The sequence below is a fragment of the Aquarana catesbeiana genome, linkage group LG10 (assembly GCF_042186555.1).
Source record: "Aquarana catesbeiana isolate 2022-GZ linkage group LG10, ASM4218655v1, whole genome shotgun sequence".
NCBI lineage: Eukaryota > Metazoa > Chordata > Amphibia > Anura > Ranidae > Aquarana > Aquarana catesbeiana.
The window spans coordinates 16,922,304-16,942,637 of NC_133333.1; the positions used below are offsets into that span (position 1 = coordinate 16,922,304).

Genomic DNA, 20,334 nt, shown 5'->3' on the forward strand with positions numbered 1-20,334 from the left:
ATGGACAGACTGATGGACTGCGGGGTGGATAGATGGACAGACTGATGGACCGAGGGGTGGCTAGATGGACAGACTGATGGACTGAAGGGTGGATGGATGGACAGATTGATGGACTGAGGGGTGGATAGATGGACAGACTGAAGGACTGAGGGGTGGATAGATGGACAGACTGATGGACTGAGGGGTGGATGGATGGACAGACTGAAGGACTGAGGGGTGGATAGATGGACAGACTGATGGACTGAGGGGTGGATAGATGGACAGACTGATGGACTGAGGGGTGGATTAGATGGACAGACTGATGGACTGAGGGGTGGATGGATGGACAGATTGATGGACTGAGGGGTGGATGGATGGACAGATTGATGGACTGAGGGGTGGATAGATGGACAGACGGATGGACTGAGGGGTGGATAGATGGACAGACGGATGGACTGAGGGGTGGATTAGATGGACAGATTGATGGACTGAGGGGTGGATGGATGGACAGATTGATGGACTGAGGGGTGGATGGATGGACAGATTGATGGACTGAGGGGTGGATGGATGGACAGATTGATGGACTGAGGGGTGGATTAGATGGACAGACGGATGGACTGAGGGGTGGATAGATGGACAGACTGATGGACTGAGGGGTGGATTAGATGGACAGACGGATGGACTGAGGGGTGGATAGATGGACAGACTGATGGACTGAGGGGTGGATTAGATGGACAGACGGATGGACTGAGGGGTGGCTAGATGGACAGACGGATGGACTGAGGGGTGGATAGATGGACAGACTGATGGACTGAGGGGTGGATTAGATGGACAGACGGATGGACTGAGGGGTGGCTAGATGGACAGACTGATGGACTGAGGGGTGGATGGATGGACAGATTGATGGACTGAGGGGTGGATGGATGGACAGATTGATGGACTGAGGGGTGGATGGATGGACAGATTGATGGACTGAGGGGTGGATGGATGGACAGATTGATGGACTGAGGGGTGGATAGATGGACAGACGGATGGACTGAGGGGTGGATTAGATGGACAGACGGATGGACTGAGGGGTGGCTAGATGGACAGATTGATGGACTGAGGGGTGGATGGATGGACAGATTGATGGACTGAGGGGTGGATGGATGGACAGATTGATGGACTGAGGGGTGGATAGATGGACAGACGGATGGACTGCGGGGTGGATGAATGGACAGATTGATGGACTGAGGGGTGGATAGATGGACAGACTGAAGGACTGAGGGGTGAATGGATGGACAGACACGCGGATGCAATAACATTGGGTGGATTGATGCATAGATGGAGGGATGTATAGATGGACGGACAATTGGACAGACTGGCACCTGGACTGATGCATAGGTGGGAAGAGAGATGGATGAATGGATGAGCAGATGGAAGGACATGTGGATGGATGGACAGACTGATGGACTGGGGGGGGGGATGGATGGACAGACTTATGGACTAAGGGGTGGATGGATGAATGAATGAAAGGATAGGTGGGTGGATGGACAGACACATGGATGGACTGTATAGGTGGATGGGTGGATGAATGGATAGGTGGGTGGATTGATTAATTGATGGACAGATGTACAGACAAATGGATGGATTGAGGGGTGGATGGATAGATGAATTCATGGACGATTGTATGGATGGACGGACATACGGATGGAATGGCAGATGGGTGGATTGATGCATAGATGGATGGGTGGATGAATGGATGGAAGGATTAGTGGATGGATGGACAGACATAATGATGGACTGAGGGGTGGGTGGATCGATGAATGAAAGGATGGATGGATGGACACACAGAATGACTGACAGGTGGATGGATTGTTGCATTGATGGATGAACAGTTAGATACAGTAAATGGGTGGATTTATGAAAGGATGGATATATGGATGGGTGGATTTATGAATGGATGGACAGATAGATGGATGCACACAGGAGAATGTATAAAAAGTTCCCTCCCATCTCTGTGTTGGGGTTCTCTGCACTGAGCACACTTTACTTCATTATAAATGGCCCCCCAACACACAAAGTCTGCATTTCACTGCACCCCAACACAGGATGAGCCATCACCAGGTATTGTAGTGCTCCTTGTCAGAATAAAGGGTCAGCTCTGGTTTTTGGTGCATCAGCAGCCCATTCATAACACATGTGCTGCCATAACCCAACATATGGTAACGCACAGCATAACATGTGTGGGGGGAACACACCGCAGAGCACCCCAAAGTAGTGAGGAGGTCCTCCATGTAGTCCGGTATTCCTCTAATCTCCGGCCAGTTGGGATCGCTGACAATTCACCCTGTGAGATATTCGGCACACATGTCCAGCTGGTCCCATCTGTATCTGTCACTGCTGGGGACATGTCACGTATATGGTGTCCCCGAAACAAAGGAGGAGATTATCTGAGCCTGTGAGTCACAAACATTACTCATTGTTAGGACGATGCAGCGAGCACATCATCGATGTATAATCCCAGCCCCCCTTCACAAGGAGCCGTTGTCCCTTCCTACATACAGGCATCTGAAGGGGACCTGATGACATCTCTAGGGGGGCCATCAAGTCAAAGGCCAGCTCTCGTCTTCTATCCACATACAGGGTCTGCTATCCGCATACAGGGTCTGCTATCCGCATACAGGATCTGCTATCCTCATACAGGGTCTGCTATCCACATACAGGGTCTTCTATCCGCATACAGGGTCTTCTATCCGCATACAGGGTCTGCTATCCGCATACAGGATCTGCTATCCTCATACAGGTTCTTCTATCCGCATACAGGGTCTGCTATCCACATACAGGGTCTGCTATCCACATACAGGGTCTGCTATCCACATACAGGGTCTTCTATCCGCATACAGGGTCTTCTATCCGCATACAGGGTCTGCTATCCACATACAGGGTCTGCTATCCACATACAGGTTCTTCTATCCGCATACAGGGTCTGCTATCCACATACAGGGTCTGCTATCCACATACAGGTTCTTCTATCCGCATACAGGGTCTTCTATCCACATACAGGGTCTGCTATCCACATACAGGGTCTGCTATCCACATACAGGGTCTTCTATCCGCATACAGGGTCTGCTATTCGCATACAGGTTCTTCTATCCGCATACAGGGTCTGCTATCCCCATACAGGGTCTGCTATCCACATACAGGTTCTTCTATCCGCATACAGGGTCTGCTATCCACATACAGGGTCTGCTATCCACATACAGGGTCTTCTATCCGCATACAGGGTCTTCTATCCGCATACAGGGTCTGCTATCCGCATACAGGATCTGCTATCCTCATACAGGTTCTTCTATCCGCATACAGGGTCTGCTATCCACATACAGGGTCTGCTATCCACATACAGGGTCTTCTATCCGCATACAGGGTCTTCTATCCGCATACAGGGTCTGCTATCCACATACAGGGTCTGCTATCCACATACAGGTTCTTCTATCCGCATACAGGGTCTGCTATCCACATACAGGGTCTGCTATCCACATACAGGTTCTTCTATCCGCATACAGGGTCTTCTATCCGCATACAGGGTCTGCTATCCACATACAGGTTCTTCTATCCGCATACAGGGTCTGCTATCCACATACAGGGTCTGCTATCCACATACAGGGTCTTCTATCCGCATACAGGGTCTGCTATCCACATACAGGTTCTTCTATCCGCATACAGGGTCTGCTATCCACATACAGGGTCTTCTATCCACATACAGGGTCTGCTATCCGCACACAGGGTCTTCTATCCGCATACAGGGTCTACTATTTGCATACAGGGTCTTCTATCCAGATACAGGGTCTTCTATCTGCATACAGGGTCTGCTATTCACATACAGGGTCTTCTATCCATAAACAGGGTCTTCTATCCACATACAGGGTCTTCTATCTGCATACAGGGTCTGCTGTCCGCATACAGGGTCTTCTATCTGCATACAGGGTCTGCTATTCGCATACAGGGTCTGCTATCCACATACAGGATCTTCTATTCGCATACAGGGTCTTCTATCTGCATACAGGGTCTTCTATCTGCATACAGGGTCTTCTATCCACATACAGGGTCTTCTATCCACATACAGGGTCTTCTATCCACATACAGGGTCTGCTATTCGCATACAGGGTCTGCTATCCACATACAGGGTCTTCTATCCACATACAGGGTCTACTATCCACATACAGGGTCTGCTATTCGCATACAGGGTCTGCTATCCACATACAGGGTCTTCTCTCCGCATACAGGGTCTTCTATCTCAGGGTCTTCTATCTCAGGGTCTTCTATCCGCATACAGGGTCTTCTATCTCAGGGTCTTCTATCCACATACAGGGTCTTCTATCCACATACAGGGTCTTCTATCTGCATACAGGGTCTTCTATCTCAGGGTCTTCTATCCACATACAGGGTCTTCTATCCACATACAGGGTCTGCTATCCGCATACAGGGTCTTCTATCTGCATACAGGGTCTTCTATCCGCATACAGAGTCTTCTATCCGCATACAGGACCTTCTATCCGTATACAGGGTCTTCTATCCACATACAGGGTCTGCTATCCACATACAGGGTCTGCTATCTGCATACAGGGTCTCCTATCCACATACAGGGTCTTCTATCCGCATACAGGGTCTTCTCCGCATACAGGGTCTCCTATCCACATACAGGGTCTGCTATCCGCATACAGGGTCTTCTATCCGCATACAGGGTCTTCTATCCGCATACGGGGTCTTCTATCCACATACAGGGTCTTCTATCCGCATACAGGGTTTTCTATCCGCATACAGGGTCTTCTAACTGCATACAGGGTCTTCTATCCGCATACAGGGTCTTCTATCCACATACAGGTTCTTCTATCCGCATACAGGGTCTTCTATCTGCATACAGGGTCTTCTATCCACATACAGGGTCTTCTATCTGCATACAGGGTCTTCTGTCTGCATACAGGGTCTTCTATCCACATACAGGGTCTTCTATCTGCATACAGGGTCTTCTATCCGCATACAGGGTCTTCTATCTGCCTACAGGGTCTTCTATCCACATACAGGGTCTTCTATCTGCATACAGGGTCTTCTATCCGCATACAGGGTCTTCTATCCGCATACAGGGTCTTCTCCGCATACAGGGTCTTCTATTCACATACAGGGTCTTCTATTCACATACAGGGTCTTCTCCGCATACAGGGTGTTCTATCCACATACAGGGTCTTCTATCTGCATACAGGGTCTTCTATCCGCATACAGGGTCTTCTATCCGCATACAGGGTCTTCTATCCACATACAGGGTCTTCTATCTGCATACAGGGTCTTCTATCCGCATACAGGGTCTTCTATCCGCATACAGGGTCTTCTCCGCATACAGGGTCTTCTATTCACATACAGGGTCTTCTATTCACATACAGGGTCTTCTCCGCATACAGGGTGTTCTATCCACATACAGGGTCTTCTATCTGCATACAGGGTCTTCTATCCGCATACAGGGTCTTCTATCCGCATACAGGGTCTTCTCCGCATACAGGGTCTTCTATTCACATACAGGGTCTTCTATTCACATACAGGGTCTTCTCCGCATACAGGGTGTTCTATCCACATACAGGGTCTTCTATCTGCATACAGGGTCTTCTATCCGCATACAGGGTCTTCTATCCGCATACAGGGTCTTCTCCGCATACAGGGTCTTCTATTCACATACAGGGTCTTCTATCCGCATACAGGGTCTTCTATCCGCATACAGGGTGTTCTATCCACATACAGGGTCTTCTATCTGCATACAGGGTCTTCTATCCGCATACAGGGTCTTCTATCCGCATACAGGGTCTTCTCCGCATACAGGGTCTTCTATCCACATACAGGGTCTTCTATCCACATACAGGGTCTTCTATCTGCATACAGGGTCTTCTATCCGCATACAGGGTCTTCTATCCGCATACAGGGTCTTCTCCGCATACAGGGTCTTCTATTCACATACAGGGTCTTCTCCGCATACAGGGTGTTCTATCCACATACAGGGTCTTCTATCTGCATACAGGGTCTTCTATCCACATACAGGGTCTCTTTAGGAAAGTCGTAGTGGGCTCTTTACCATGCGTTGTAATGTTATGTTATGTTGCCTGAGAAAACTTCTGGGAGAGACTATTTCATTATTCTATGTCAGAGGTCTTTAAAATATAGTCTGCTGGTCAGATTTGGCTGCTGCAAGATTTTATCCAACCTTCTGATGTAAGAAGAGATTCTGGTGTAAGGAGGGACTCTGACATAAAGGGGACCATGATGTAAGGGGGACTTTAATGTAAAGGGGCTCTGATGTAAGAGGGAATCTAATGTAAGGGGCACTTTGAAGTAAGGAGATTCCCATAGGAACTCTGATGTAAGGGGGAGTTTGATCTAAAGCTGGCCATACTGTACATGGATCAAAATTCCCTGCTGAACCGACCAAATTTCGATCCATGTATGGGCAGGTTGGTTGTACAGAAATCAGTCTACTGATCATCTCCTGATCGACTTCTGTACAATTGCCCTGTTGGATTTTTGCTGCTCGATCAGCACCGCCGGCTATAGCCGACAAAGATTCCCCGCTATCACAATAGAAAGCCACAGCAGGGTAGATTCCCCCATCCACATTGAATGTGTGCATGGGGGAATCAGGTCATTTTTTTTTTTTTTCATTCAGCCCACTGGTAATCTATGGGTGGCTTAAGGGGGCTCTGATAAAGACTCTTATGTAAGGGGGACTCTGATGAGGACCCTGATGTAAAGGAGGACTCTGATGGAAACCCTGATGTAAAGGAGGACTCTGATGTAAGGGGAAATCTGGTGGGAACATTGATGTAAGGGGGGACTCTGATTGGGACAATGATGTAAGAGAACTATGATGTGGACTCTGATGCAAGGAGGAATCCGATGGGGACCCTGATGTAAGGGGGGCTTTAATGGGGACCCAGATATAAGAGAGAATCTTATGGGGACCCTGATGTAAGGAGGACTCTGATGTGGACCCTGATGTAGGGGGACTATGATGGGGACCCTGATGTAAGGGGGGACTCTGATGTGGACCCTGATGTAGGGGGACTATGATGGGGACCCTGATGTAAGGGGGGACTCTGATGTAAGAGGGCTCTGATAAGGACTGTGATGCAAGGGTGAATTGTATGGGGATCCTGATGTAAGGGAGAATCTGATAGGGACCCTAATGTAAAGTGGACTCTGATGGGGACCCTGCTGTAGGGGGAATCTGATGGAGACCCTGATGTAAGGGGCACTCTGATGGGGACCCTGATGTAAGGGGGACTCTGATGGGGACCCTGATGTAAGGGGGACTCTGATGGGGACCCTGATGTAAGGGGGACTCTGATGGGGACCCTGATGTAAGGGGGAATCTGATGGGGATCCTGATGTAAGGGGGAATCTGATGGGGACCCTGATTTAAGGGGACTCTGATAGGGACCCTGATGTAAGGGGGACTCTGATGGGGACCCCGATGTAGGGGGAATCTAATAGGGGCCCTGATGTAAGGGGGAATCTGATGGGGACCCTGATGTAAGGGGGAATCTGATGGGGACCCTGATGTAAGGGGGACTCTGACGGGGACTCTGATGGGGACCCTGATGTAAGGGGGACTCTGACGGGGACCTTGATATAAGAGGAACTCTGATGGGGACCCTGATGTAAGGTGGACTCTGATGGGGACCCTGATGTAAGGGGGACTCTGATGGGGACTCTGATGGGGACTCTGATGTAAGGGGGACTCTGATAGGAACCCCGATGTAAGGCGAATCTGATAGGGACGCCGATGTAGGGGGAATATGATAGGGACCCTGATGTCAGAGGAACTCTGATGGGGACTGACTCTGATGGGGGGAGGGGGGGACTCGAGTTTATTTGAAATGTATTTGCTTTGTTTTACTGAAGTTTATTCTCTGTAGTTATAAATCATATCATGCTGATTATAAAACAACTCGGAGTAAAACGTATTCATTTATTTACATTTGATTCGTTGATTTATAAAACTGATATATTTTTTTTTTGGGCCCGGGAATATTTGTGAAATACATGATGTGGCTGACAAACAGAAATGTTTTGGAGACCCGTCTTCCTGTTCTGCGTTAAAAAAACAAAAAAAAAAACAAAAAAAGTGAATCTGTGTCCCCTGATTGGTCGCTCCTCCAGCTCCTCGCACCTCAGCCTTCCTCTGATCACTCCATCAATAAAAACATAATCAATGACCCCCAGTGAGATCAGAGAGGGAATGTCACATTTGTCTGGGTCCAGGTGGAAATCCTAATCTATAGAAGGTCTTATAGCTCACACATCTGATTAACCCCTTCCAGGCCGGGAACCCCCCCCCCCCCCTGGGGCCTCCATAGATCCAGTGTGGCCTCAACAATGGCCTGCTTGTCATGGAGGCCCGGGGCTCGGTCCACCGGGACAATCTGAGTGCTCTGTGGGCTATTTGTCCTTTGTTCCCCCCCCGGAGGGTGGTATCACTTGGTACTGTTAGTGTGTGAACCAAGAATGACACACACAGCATCGCCGCATTCATCCCAGAGGAGATGACAAGCCTTCCTGCCTGAGCTTTGGTAAGTGTTTAGGATAAAAGAAACTATTTTGGGGAGATTCAATTTCTTTAATCACTTTTTTTTTATGACATGCCAGTGATATAAATGTGTATAGTGCCGCAGGAGGGGGGCGTTGTGTTGGAGAGCAAAAGTAGAGATCAATTATTATCTTGGCAGATTTGAACAGCTGTGAGGATATTAAATCATGTACTATTATTATTATTATTATTATTATTATTATCATCACCATCATGATTATTGTTATCATAGATGGTGTACAAAAATGCAAATTTGCTCCAATAGCAGTTTCCTGAAACACAGAATTGTATGGATGTATTATGTATGGAGTTGGTCCTTTGATAATCTCCAGGTATTATGAATAATTTTTCAAATGTGATACAAAATGCATATATATGAGGGTTCTCTATAAAGTTTCCAAACTCCCCCCCTCCCCCGTCAGTTACCATACACACTAGCCACCCAGACAATAATCCACTCTAATGCTGGCCATACACTATACGAAAAATCGGCCGAAATTCGGTCATTTAGACAGTTCGTTCGTTTTTTCGGCCAGTTAATGCGCCCAAAATCGATAATCGTTGGGACGTTTTTGAGCCGAAACAAAACGAAGGTCAGGATTGGAAATTTTCTGCCGAACGAACGATAAATTGAAAGGTTAATGTGTTTGCCGTCCGAACTGTCTTGCACTAGGTATATGTTAAAAAAAAATGAACAAAAAATGCATTCACTTATGTCCACTGAACGATTTATCGGTCATTACATGACGGCACTATCGTTTGCACTCACGGCCGAATGTTCGTTTTTCGAAAATGGGTTCGGCCGATTTTTCGTATAGTGTATGGCCAGCATAATTATAAGGACGTGCCCTGATTTCATCTAAATGAGATATTTCAGGATTTTCCTTGTCAAAAAGTTTTATTGAATATACAGGTAATAACAGGTATGTCAATAACACACATAAGAAAAGAGGTAAAACAGTAATGAAATAATGGTGCTCAAAATCAAATTTGTATATATGAAAGGAAAGCATGTAATATCGTCCAATTAGGTTATAATTAAATACAACCTAAGGGTTTGGTGTAGAGTTGTGTAGTAATATATTCAATGTTGTATTGTTTAACCGAACCCATTGGAAAAGTTGCGGTAATATTGGAGGAGCAGGTTGTATATAGTAGGATATTGAGTTGTGAAAACAAAATAAGGTAAAGAATAAAGAGGGAGAGTGAAGGGTAGAAAGATGAGGGTCGGCCCAGATACCAGTGCACGTTACGGAATGACTATATAGATATTCAAATATCCAAATATTCAAACTTATAAACTCCCAAACAATTAAATATCCAGATGTCTAAACATCCAAATATCTAAATCAGTTGATATTTCAGGATTTTGACTGACCTGACAACCATAATATACTCCCTCATCACCACTCTCATCCATTATATGGTTTATCTTCTTTCCTCTGATTTTAATCCCTATATTGTTAGATGCCCTCTTTGCCCCTTGTACACTGGGCTACACACTACCACCCATTGCCATCACCTCTCCAAGGGTTCTCTCCTACTGAAGCCTAGTGTACATGTATGGCATTTCCGGACCTCTAATATCATAGAACAATATGATAGTTATATATACCTATATGTTCTACCTTGATTTGCCATTGTCCAAATGTGCGGGCTGCGACCTTATCGGTTAAACGATACTTTTTTGGATCTTAGGCTATATTCCCCTTCTCTGGGGGCTACACTGTATGAGGGTTATTTACGAAAGACAAATCTACTTTGCACTACAAGTGCACTGCAAGTGCACTTGAAAGTGCAGTCGCTCTAAATCTAAGGGGTAAATCTTAAATGAGGGGAAGCTCTGCTGATTTTATCATCCAATCATGTGCAAGCTAAAATGCTGTTTTTTATTTTCCTTGCATGTCCCTCTCAGATCTACAACAACTTTACTTTCAAGTGCACTTGAAGTGCACTTGTAGTGCAAAGTGGATTTGCCTTTAGTAAATAACCCCCACATCTCTACGTTTTGTGAATGCTTTCTTCCCTTTTACCAATAAAATATTTGAACAAGAAAAGTTTCCACACTTTTTTAAACTTTATAGTAATGTACATATAAAAGAAACTTTTTTAAGACCCCTCTTGGATCTGTGTACACGTGTGTGTGTGTGTGTGTGTATTTATATATATATATATATATATATATATATATATATATATATATATATATATATATATATATATACATATATATATATATATATATATATATATATTTCTTTTTTTTTACTTTTTATCACTTAGTTTTTATTGGTGTTTTATTTTAGATAGGGGATGTTGTGCTGAAAGCAATTCTTTCACCTGTCACAGTAAAAGAGTAATCAGAAATAGAAAATCAATATATATATATATATATATATATACATAAATACACAGACATACAAATATATATTTGTATTTTTTTAAAACCTTTTATTAGTTTGTATTAATGTTTTATTTTTTAAATTTTTTTGATGATGTTGCCAAAAGCATTTTTTTTCACATGCCCCATGTAAAAGAAGATCACAGTTTTACAAAAAAATGTAGGTTTGTTTTTTTCCTTTACATTTTGGCTTCATCCTGCCGTTGTGGGGTAATCAGAAATTGAAAATCAATGTGCAATATATATATATATATAGATATAGATATAGATATATATATTTATATCTATATCTATAGATATAGATATAGATATAGATATATATATCTATATATATATGGGATGTTGTTGCTGAAAGCAATTCTTTCACCTGTCACATGCAAAGTAAAATCACGGTTTGTAGGATTTGCTTTTACATTTTGGCCTCATCTTGTCGTTGTTGTGTAATCAAATGTGCAAATGTGTTGAGAAAATGTGCAACACTGTATATATACAGATATATACTGTGTGTGTGCGTGTATATATATATCTATATATATCTATATATACTGTATATAGATAGATAAATATATTTATACTGTATATACATTTTCTTTACCTTATTTATTTCAGTGGTTTTTAATATAGATAAATTACTTCGTTTTTATTACTGTTCTATTATAGTGAAGGGATGTTGTTGCTTATAGCAATTCTTTCACCTGTCACAATTAAGATCACAGGTCGTAGGATTTGCTGTTACACGATTGTAGAATTTAGTATTTGTAGGTCGTTGTTGAGTAGTGGAAAATCAATGTGCAATCTGCTTTAATGTCCGGCTCTGTATGGATGGAGATGGAGGCTCTGGACGCTGCCAATAATGATTCACAAAACACATATATTGTATTTATTATCACTGTTTAAGGTTATTCCTGATGGGACAGTCTGAACAGAAATCACATCCCTTATCTGATTTGTGAACTGTCATTTTTCCATGTTTTGCTTGTGATAGATGACCTTTTAAGCTTAGAACCTTGTCTGAAATTATTACAAATAAATGTTCCATTAACTTTTTAAAGACTTGATGGTTTGTACAGTAAAAGGAGGAAAAAGTAGTAACCAATCAGAATTCACGCTTGCTGAACTTTGCTTTTGATTAGTGCTTCGCTCCTTGCAATGTTTTAATGAATAAGCTCATGACAGGTCACCTTTATTTGTGTGATATCTGCTTTAAGCATCAGTCTAGGTCACATATGCACCCAACACCTTTGTAGCATTCAGGTTGCATTACAGCAGTGGTAGGCAACCTCAGCACTCCAGCTGTGGTGAAACTACAAATCCCATCATGCCTCTGCCTCTAGGAGTCATGCCTGTGATTGTCAGGGTCTTGCAATGTCTCATCTGACTTGTAGTTTCACCACAGCTGGAGGGCCGAGGTTGCCTACCCCTGCATTACAGCATGCTGCCCAGTGCTCTGCCTGGAGGAACAATTCTGTAGTAGAACTCCAGCCAAAGGTGTTTTTTTTCTGTCAGTGCTGCATAGAGCAGGAATGGTTTAGAAATTTTGTCAGATATTTATTGCCATCGGTGTCCCCACAGGAAAGATTTCCCCTCACTTCCTGTCCCGGTGACACCCAGGGAGTTGCCAGGAGTACTTCCTGTTTCTGCCCCCTGGTGGGCATCCTTCGCACAGTCCTATAGAGCATGCAACAGAGAATCATTCAGTGGATTCTCAGAAATAATATGTTGATTATGTTACGTTTTTCCTTTAGGCTCTGCTCACACTTATGTGCACGTTAAATTGACGGATATATGGATGAAATTTCGTTTGCTAAAGCACTGTGTATCAAAAACAGTTATTTATTTTTAATCAAAGGCGTCTAGGAGAGACAGAGACGTCTAGTGTGCATGAGAACTTAACCACTTAAAGACCAGGTCTTTTCTGACACTTTTTGTTTACATTTAAAAGTCAGCTAGACAATTACTTAAACATTATATTTTTTTTAACAGAGGCCCTGGAGAATAAAATGGTGGATATTTTTATGTCAGACGGTATTTGTGCAGCGATTCTTCAAACTCAATTTTCGGAGAAAAAATACACTTTAATGAATTTTTTATGCACACAAGTACAGTATAATACCCATTTTTTGTAAAATATAAAGTATGGTGTTACGCCGAGTAAACAGATACCAAACATGTCACGCTTTAAGATTGCACACGCTTGTGGAATTGTGCCAAACTACAATATTTAAAAATCACAGGCAATGCTTTATAAGCATTTACAGGTTACCTGTTTATAGTTACAGAGGAGCTCTGGTGCTAGAATTATTGCTCTTGCTCTGACGTTCTCGGCAATGCCTCACATGTGTGGTGCAATCAGCATTTGTGTATGCATGCGGGCAGGGCCGCCAATAGGGGGGTACCTGTAGGGGGCCCAGGCACACATTGGGGCCTAAAAAGCAGGAGGATCAGTGCAGCGGGATGGGAGAGCAATTACAAAACAATTCACTGTGTCAGTGTCTCTCCCTCCAGCAGCTAAAAGCTGATTTCTCCCCTTCTCCCTCCCGCTGGCTTTCAACTGCTGGAGGGAGAGACACTGACACAGTTCATCGTTCTGTAATTGTCCTCCCGTCCCATTGCACTGATTCCCCTCCCTGGGCTGCCCATATCTGATTCCCCACTGTGTGCCCGCCGCCCCCCCCCCCCCCGCATCGCCACCGCCTTCCCTCTGCCACAGGATGCTGCATAGGTGGATGGAGAGTGGGGGAAGGGGCTGGTAAATTTTTTTTTTTCTGAATTGAACACAGTGAGTGGTTGGTACGGATTTCTCCTGTGTCCATTCATAACTGAGCATAGTAAACTGTGTTTACTATGCTTCCGTTTATGAATGGGGAGGAGCCTCTGTCTCTGTCCATTCATCTTCAGTGCAACTGAGGCTACAGAGAAGAATCTGTGTTCTCCATTTCTTTTCTTTGTCTGAAAGGTGAGATGTCAGGGGTCTGTTTAGACCCCTGATATTTCATCCAAACCCCCCTTTAACAAATTGGAATTTTTTTTTTTTAAATGTTAAAAAAAAATTAATAAATAAATAAAATTAATTTTAAACATTGAAAAATAGATGTAAAAATTGTAATTAAAAAAAAAAAAATTGTAATTCAGGGGAGGGGGGCTGTCAGGTAGGCTGTATGGGGCCCCGTGATTTCTAAAGGCAGTCCTGTGTGCGGCACCAACATGTGCGTTTGCCTTTGCACACGAGCACGGTGTGTTGTTTTATTTTTTTATTTTTACACTTGCTTTAATTTTTTATCACTTTTGTTGCTGGTAAAAGTAATGTAAACATCACTTGTGACAGCAAAAGGCAGTGACAGGTACTCTTTATGGAGAGATCTGGGATCTATTAGACCCCAGATGTCTTCTCTGCCTTAAAAGCATCTTATCACACCAAGATCGGTCAAATTCAATGCTTTCAAGATTGAAAAATGGTGCCGTTTATATCCGGGGAAACCGGAAGTGAGGGACAGTACTCGTTGTTTCCAGTTTCCTATACCATAGAGCTCACCGGAGGCCTTCCGGTCCTCCATCGGCTCTGTGTTAAGCCGGCGGAACCGCCTGCTTTAGTTCCAGGTTCTCCAGTAGGACGGAGATCCTGGAGAAGCACCGGCGGGAGGAGCAATCTAGCTGCTAATTAGCCACTCGGATGGCTTTTACCAAAAAAGACAATGCCTGTAGCTGCAGCCATCATCCCCGGTATCTAATGGAAAAGTCCTGAAAGTTGCACATCTCTGCAAAATCTCGTAAGAAGGTGAATGGCAACCTCAGCCCTCAGTTGTGGAGACAACCTCAACCTCAGGTGTGGGGGCGTGAACTGGTTGGAGTCTGGGTGTGGGGGCGTGGCCTGGTTGGAGGCGGGGCTGAGGTTGTCATACACCTTTTTTCGGGGGGTTTTGCAGATATGTGTGGCTTCCAGGACTTTTTCCTTTTCCATTAGATGTCTAGAGCTGGGACAAGCTCTGTCCTTGGCTGTACACCAAGTGGTTACTACATAGGAGGACCTGGTGGAGCCTTGAGCGGCACCTGTAATTTTAGTTTGGATCATCCTGGTATACCGCTTGAAAGCTGCAACGTACAGTATATTTCAGAGGCGTAGCATCTATGTGTGCAGAGTGTTCACTGCACACGGTCCCCCGAGGGGGGGGTGGGGCACTGTGACCCACACTGCACACATGGATGGTCCTCTAGTTTAAAGCTGGGGATGATTGGTGCAGCGGGAAGGACAGCTGTAAGCACCGATCTCCCTGCATGGCTTGACAGCCGCTTCTCCTCCTCTCCGTACTTACAGCTGTCCCTCCCGCAGCACCGATCATCCCCGGCTGTTCTCTGTGTTCACAGCCTCCGTTTTCCTCCTCCTCTGCCCCCACTTCTCCTCCGGCCCCCTGTGTACTCCTTCTCCGACCCCCCACGTCCCTTCGCAGTCGGCTTCCCTCCTCTCCTCTCCCGCCAGCTGTCGGGGGATCTGTCAGGATGGAGAGCGGAGGAAGGGGCCGGTAAATGCCATTTACTGGCCCCTTCCTTTTCTGAATTAGACATAGAGAGTGTTCACTATCGATCGCTCCTGTGTCCTGTAATAATTGAGCAGAGTAAGCTATTACTTTGCTTCAGTTTATGAATGAATAGGAACCTCTGTCTCCTGTCCATTCATCTTCAATGCTGAGGCTGCAGAGAAAGGGATTGAGGAATTGGTGTCCTCAGTCCCTTTCTCTGTCTCAAAGGGGAGATATCTCACCAAAGCCCACCATACTGCACTCTGCACTATGTAAGTCATCTCAGATTCTATTAAACCACACCCCATTGAGCCACGCCCAATATTAGCCACGGCGCGCTTAGCGCGCCACATTTTTTTTTCCTTGCCTAGGGCCCACTTTTTATCTTGCACACTGGCCCACTGATTTCATGCTGCGCCCCTGGTATATGTACATTAGGCTTCAAGTGTTTTTTAATGGCACCGCTAAAGAGCAGCTCGTTTCTCTGCATGTTGGGAAAATTATGAGCTTGTTTCTGATGCATAAAGGCGTGAACCTAGCCCTAGTGCACATGCGCTAACAAGCGTTTATATCTGAATTATTCCTGGCCAATGTAGTGCAATGCAATGACACACACAGAGGACTCACATCTGTGCGGTGTGCTAAAGGGCACCGTATATATATAGATCTGCAGTGGGGTATTTGAGAATAAATGGTGACGCACCCGGACACACGTATACCGCGCGTTGTGTGTGAATCCAGTCTCCCGCTCCTTTAATTGGATGGTTACAGATTGCAGTCCATGATATATTGGTGGTATTTATGAATCCTGGGCGCTCTGTTCTCATCCAGGCGGCTGTTGACAAGAGAAGTGCAATAACAGATTATCAGAGCCAAAATCCTGGCATCTCCGCTGACACACTCCGCGTTCCAAGCTCATTAATTTCCCTCTAATTCCAGCTTCAAAATGTCTCTGAATTACACGGCAACGCCGCGGCCGCTTCTCCACCAGAGGAATGTGACCGACCCGACCGACTATATAACTATGTAACTATGTAACTATGTAACTATGACCCCTGCTTCAGTCTACAGTCATTCCAATGTCCCTAAAGAGGCTGCTATTGGTGACCGGTCTGAAAATTCTTTTTGCCTGGCTTTACTGCCTTTGGAATCATGGGACTAGGATCAGCTAGGAGGTGCGTTTGAGTGCCCATGCATTTTTGCAGGAGGATGCGTATTGCATTTAAGGACAGCAATCGGCAGCTGTATGTGCATGTAATGTGTATAAAAGATGCAGGCAGTGGCGGCTGGTGCTCAAAATTTTTGGGGGGGCGCAAACAAATGGAAAAATACTGAAAAAAAAATGTCAATTGCAGCTACTGTACCATCAAATGCAGCCACTTGTGCCCATCATATACAGCCACTTGTGCCCATCATATACAGCCACTTGTGCCCATCATATACAGCCACTTGTGCCCATCATATACAGCCACTCGTGCCCATCAAATGCAGCCACTTGTGCCCATCATATACAGCCACTTGTGCCCATCATATACAGCCACTTGTGCCCATCATATACAGCCACTTGTGCCCATCATATACAGCCACTCGTGCCCATCAAATGCAGCCACTTGTGCCCATCATATACAGCCACTTGTGTCCATCATATGCAGCCGCTTGTGCCCATCATATACAGCCACTTGTGTCCATCAAATACAGCCACTTGTGCCCATCATATGCAGCTGCTTGTGCCCATCATATACAGCCACTTGTGTCCATCAAATACAGCCACTTGTGCCCATCATATACAGCCACTTGTGCCCATCATATGCAGCCGCTTGTGCCCATCATATACAGCCACTTGTGCCCATCAAATACAGCCACTTGTGCCCATCATATACAGCCACTTGTGTCCATCATATGCAGCCGCTTGTGCCCATCATATACAGCCACTTGTGCCCATCATATACAGCCACTTGTGCCCATCATATACAGCCACTTGTGCCCATCATATACAGCCACTTGTGCCCATCATATACAGCCACTCGTGCCCATCAAATGCAGCCACTTGTGCCCATCATATACAGCCACTTGTGTCCATCATATGCAGCCGCTTGTGCCCATCATATACAGCCACTTGTGTCCATCAAATACAGCCACTTGTGCCCATCATATGCAGCTGCTTGTGCCCATCATATACAGCCACTTGTGTCCATCAAATACAGCCACTTGTGCCCATCAAATACAGCCACTTGTGCCCATCAAATACAGCCACTTGTGCCCATCATATGCAGCCGCTTGTGCCCATCATATACAGCCACTTGTGCCCATCATATACAGCCACTTGTGCCCATCAAATGCAGCCACTTGTGCCCATCAAATGCAGCCACTTGTGCCCATCATATGCAGTCACTTGTGCCCATCAAATGCAGCCACTTGTGCCCATCAAATGCAGCCACTTGTTCCCATCATATGCCGCCACTTGTGCCCAACAAATGCCGCCACTGTGCCCCCCGCCCGCCCGCTGTCTGCCCGGCACTTACCCCACCTTAGTGGCGGGTCAGGCAGTGGGTGACGACGGCGAGCTGTGGGACGGCTCCTGTGTCCTCCATGCTGTCCTCCGTGCCTCTCTTCTCATTCTGTTAGGCTTCCAATAGGGGCACCTGTGCCTTCAGCCTATCAGGTGATGGATATTAGATCCGTGCTCCCTGATTGGCAGAGAGGATATTCAGTGTTAGAAAAGCAAATATTAATTTGTTTTTCTATCACATCTGGGTGGACTGCAAGCGCAATGCTCTGCGCTCACAGTCCACCTTTTTTGAAGCATATTAGAGCCTATGGCTCTAATCAAGTGCTTCAAAAACACCCCCCCCCGCTGCTGTAATTCAGGCGCCCGGCGCCTGAAAACGGGCCGGACGCCTGAATAGGGGGTGGCAGCGGCCATGGATAGATTCATGTAATGCATGAATCTATCTATGATACATAGAGGGGGGTGGCGTGACAGAGGGGGCGGCGCCCGTGCGCCCTTAATGGATACACCACCAATGGATGCAGGCACAATTTTTGTTCGTGCATTTTGGATGGCGCGAATGCACGTGTGTGGACATCTGCAAAAGGCAGCGTGTTCCCGCACCGCACCTGGTGTGAGCAAACCCGACATCCACCCAAGAGGAGACCTGCTCAACACACTGGATAGAGGAAAATGTTCAACTGTTGAACCCGTTTAGCAATAGGTAGTTACTGCTTCCTGGTTTACGTGTTTCGAGGGTGGACCCTCTTCATCAGGGCACTGATGTATGAACATTTCCCTGTATTCAGTACGTAGGGTGGGTCTCTCCTCATGTTACATGTGGTTTTGGGTTTTGCCAAATACCTTTGTAAGAACAATATATAAGTATTATAACAATCCAAAAGCGAGAGCGGCACTCACGGGTTTTGAAAGGTGAACGCACAGTGAAGATTATATTTTGAAGAGGCACAAGCTCGTCTTCCTCAGGACCTAAGCATAACACCAATGTACACTATATTACCAAAAGTATTAGGACGCCTGCCTTTACACGCACATGAACTTTAATGGCATCCCAGTCTTAGTCCGTAGGGTTCAATATTGAGTTGGCCCACCCTTTGCAGCTATAACAGCTTCAACTCTTCTGGGAAAGCCGTCCACAAGGTTTAGGAGTGTGTCTATGGGAATGTTTGACCATTCTTCCAGAAGCCCATTTGTGAGGTCAGGCACTGATGTGGATAAGAAGGCCTGTCTTGCAGTCTCCGCTCTAATTCATCCCAAAGGTGTTCTATTGGGTTGAGGTCAGGACTCTCTAAGTTCCTCCACCCTAAACTGGCTCATCCATGTCTTTATGGACCTTGCTTTGTGCACTGGTTCGCAATCATGTTGGAACAAGAAGGGGCCATCCCCAAACTGTTCCCACAAAGTCGGGAGCTTGAAATTGTCCAAAATTTCTTGGTATGCTGACGCCTTAAGAGTTCCCTTCACTGGAATTAAGGGGCCAAGCCCAACCCCTGAAAAACAACCCCACACCATAATCCCCCCTCCACCAGGATATTTGGACCAGTGCACAAAGCAAGGTCCATAAAGACATGGATGAGCGAGTTTGGGGTGGAGGAACTTAACTGGCCTGCATAGAGTCCTGACCTCAACCCGATAGAACACCTTTGGGATGAATTAGAGCGGAGACTGCGAGCCAGGCCTTCTTGTCCAACATCAGTGCCTGACCTCACAAACGCTCTTCTGGAAGAATGGTCAAACATTCCCATAGACACACTCCTAAACCTTGTGGACAGCCTTCCCAGAAGAGTTGAAGCTGTTATAGCTGCAAAGGGCGGAGCCAACTCAATATTGAACCCTAAGGACTAAGACTGGGATGCCATTAAAGTTCATGTGTGTGTAAAGGAAGGCGTCCCAATACTTTTGGTAATATAGTGTATAATAATCACTCCGGCCCTGACAGTTTGTATCTATTTATTTGCTACTCTAGGCAAAAAAAATTGAATAACAACATAATTAGGTTCCTGTAATATAACGGGTGACCTCTCCTGAGTCAGGACTGGAGGTGACATACAGTAAAGTGTCACTAGGCCAACCAAAGACGCGGCTGACTTGATTTCGATGAAACTCAGCAGCAGAAAGTGAAACCGACTCCACCTGTTCAACAACTCAAACAACACGGAGGTGGTCAGACAGGAAGAAGTCTAGATTTCCCTATCGGGAGGTGGGTGTGAGATGATGGTAGTAAAGGGCAAGGTGACACTCCGAGGATGTTCCTAAAGACAGGCAGCCCAAGAGTCTTAAAGGGAACGTATAATAGTTCTTATTCTTTTTTTGTTTTTCAAAA

The 20,334-nt window shown here is 45.6% G+C and overlaps 1 protein-coding gene across 2 annotated transcripts in view; it reads left to right on the plus strand.

Annotated features, from left to right (window-relative positions):
• Positions 1–8,465: 8,465 nt before the first annotated feature.
• MAG (myelin associated glycoprotein) overlaps positions 8,466–20,334 on the plus strand; it is a 124,951-nt gene continuing 113,082 nt past the window's right edge. The window contains exon 1 of one of the 2 annotated variants that reach the window (XM_073601722.1): positions 8,466–8,570. The gene's annotated coding sequence lies outside the window, so the exon portion shown is untranslated. The remainder of the gene's footprint in view (positions 8,571–20,334) is intronic. The other variant, XM_073601724.1, reaches the window with a different exon arrangement.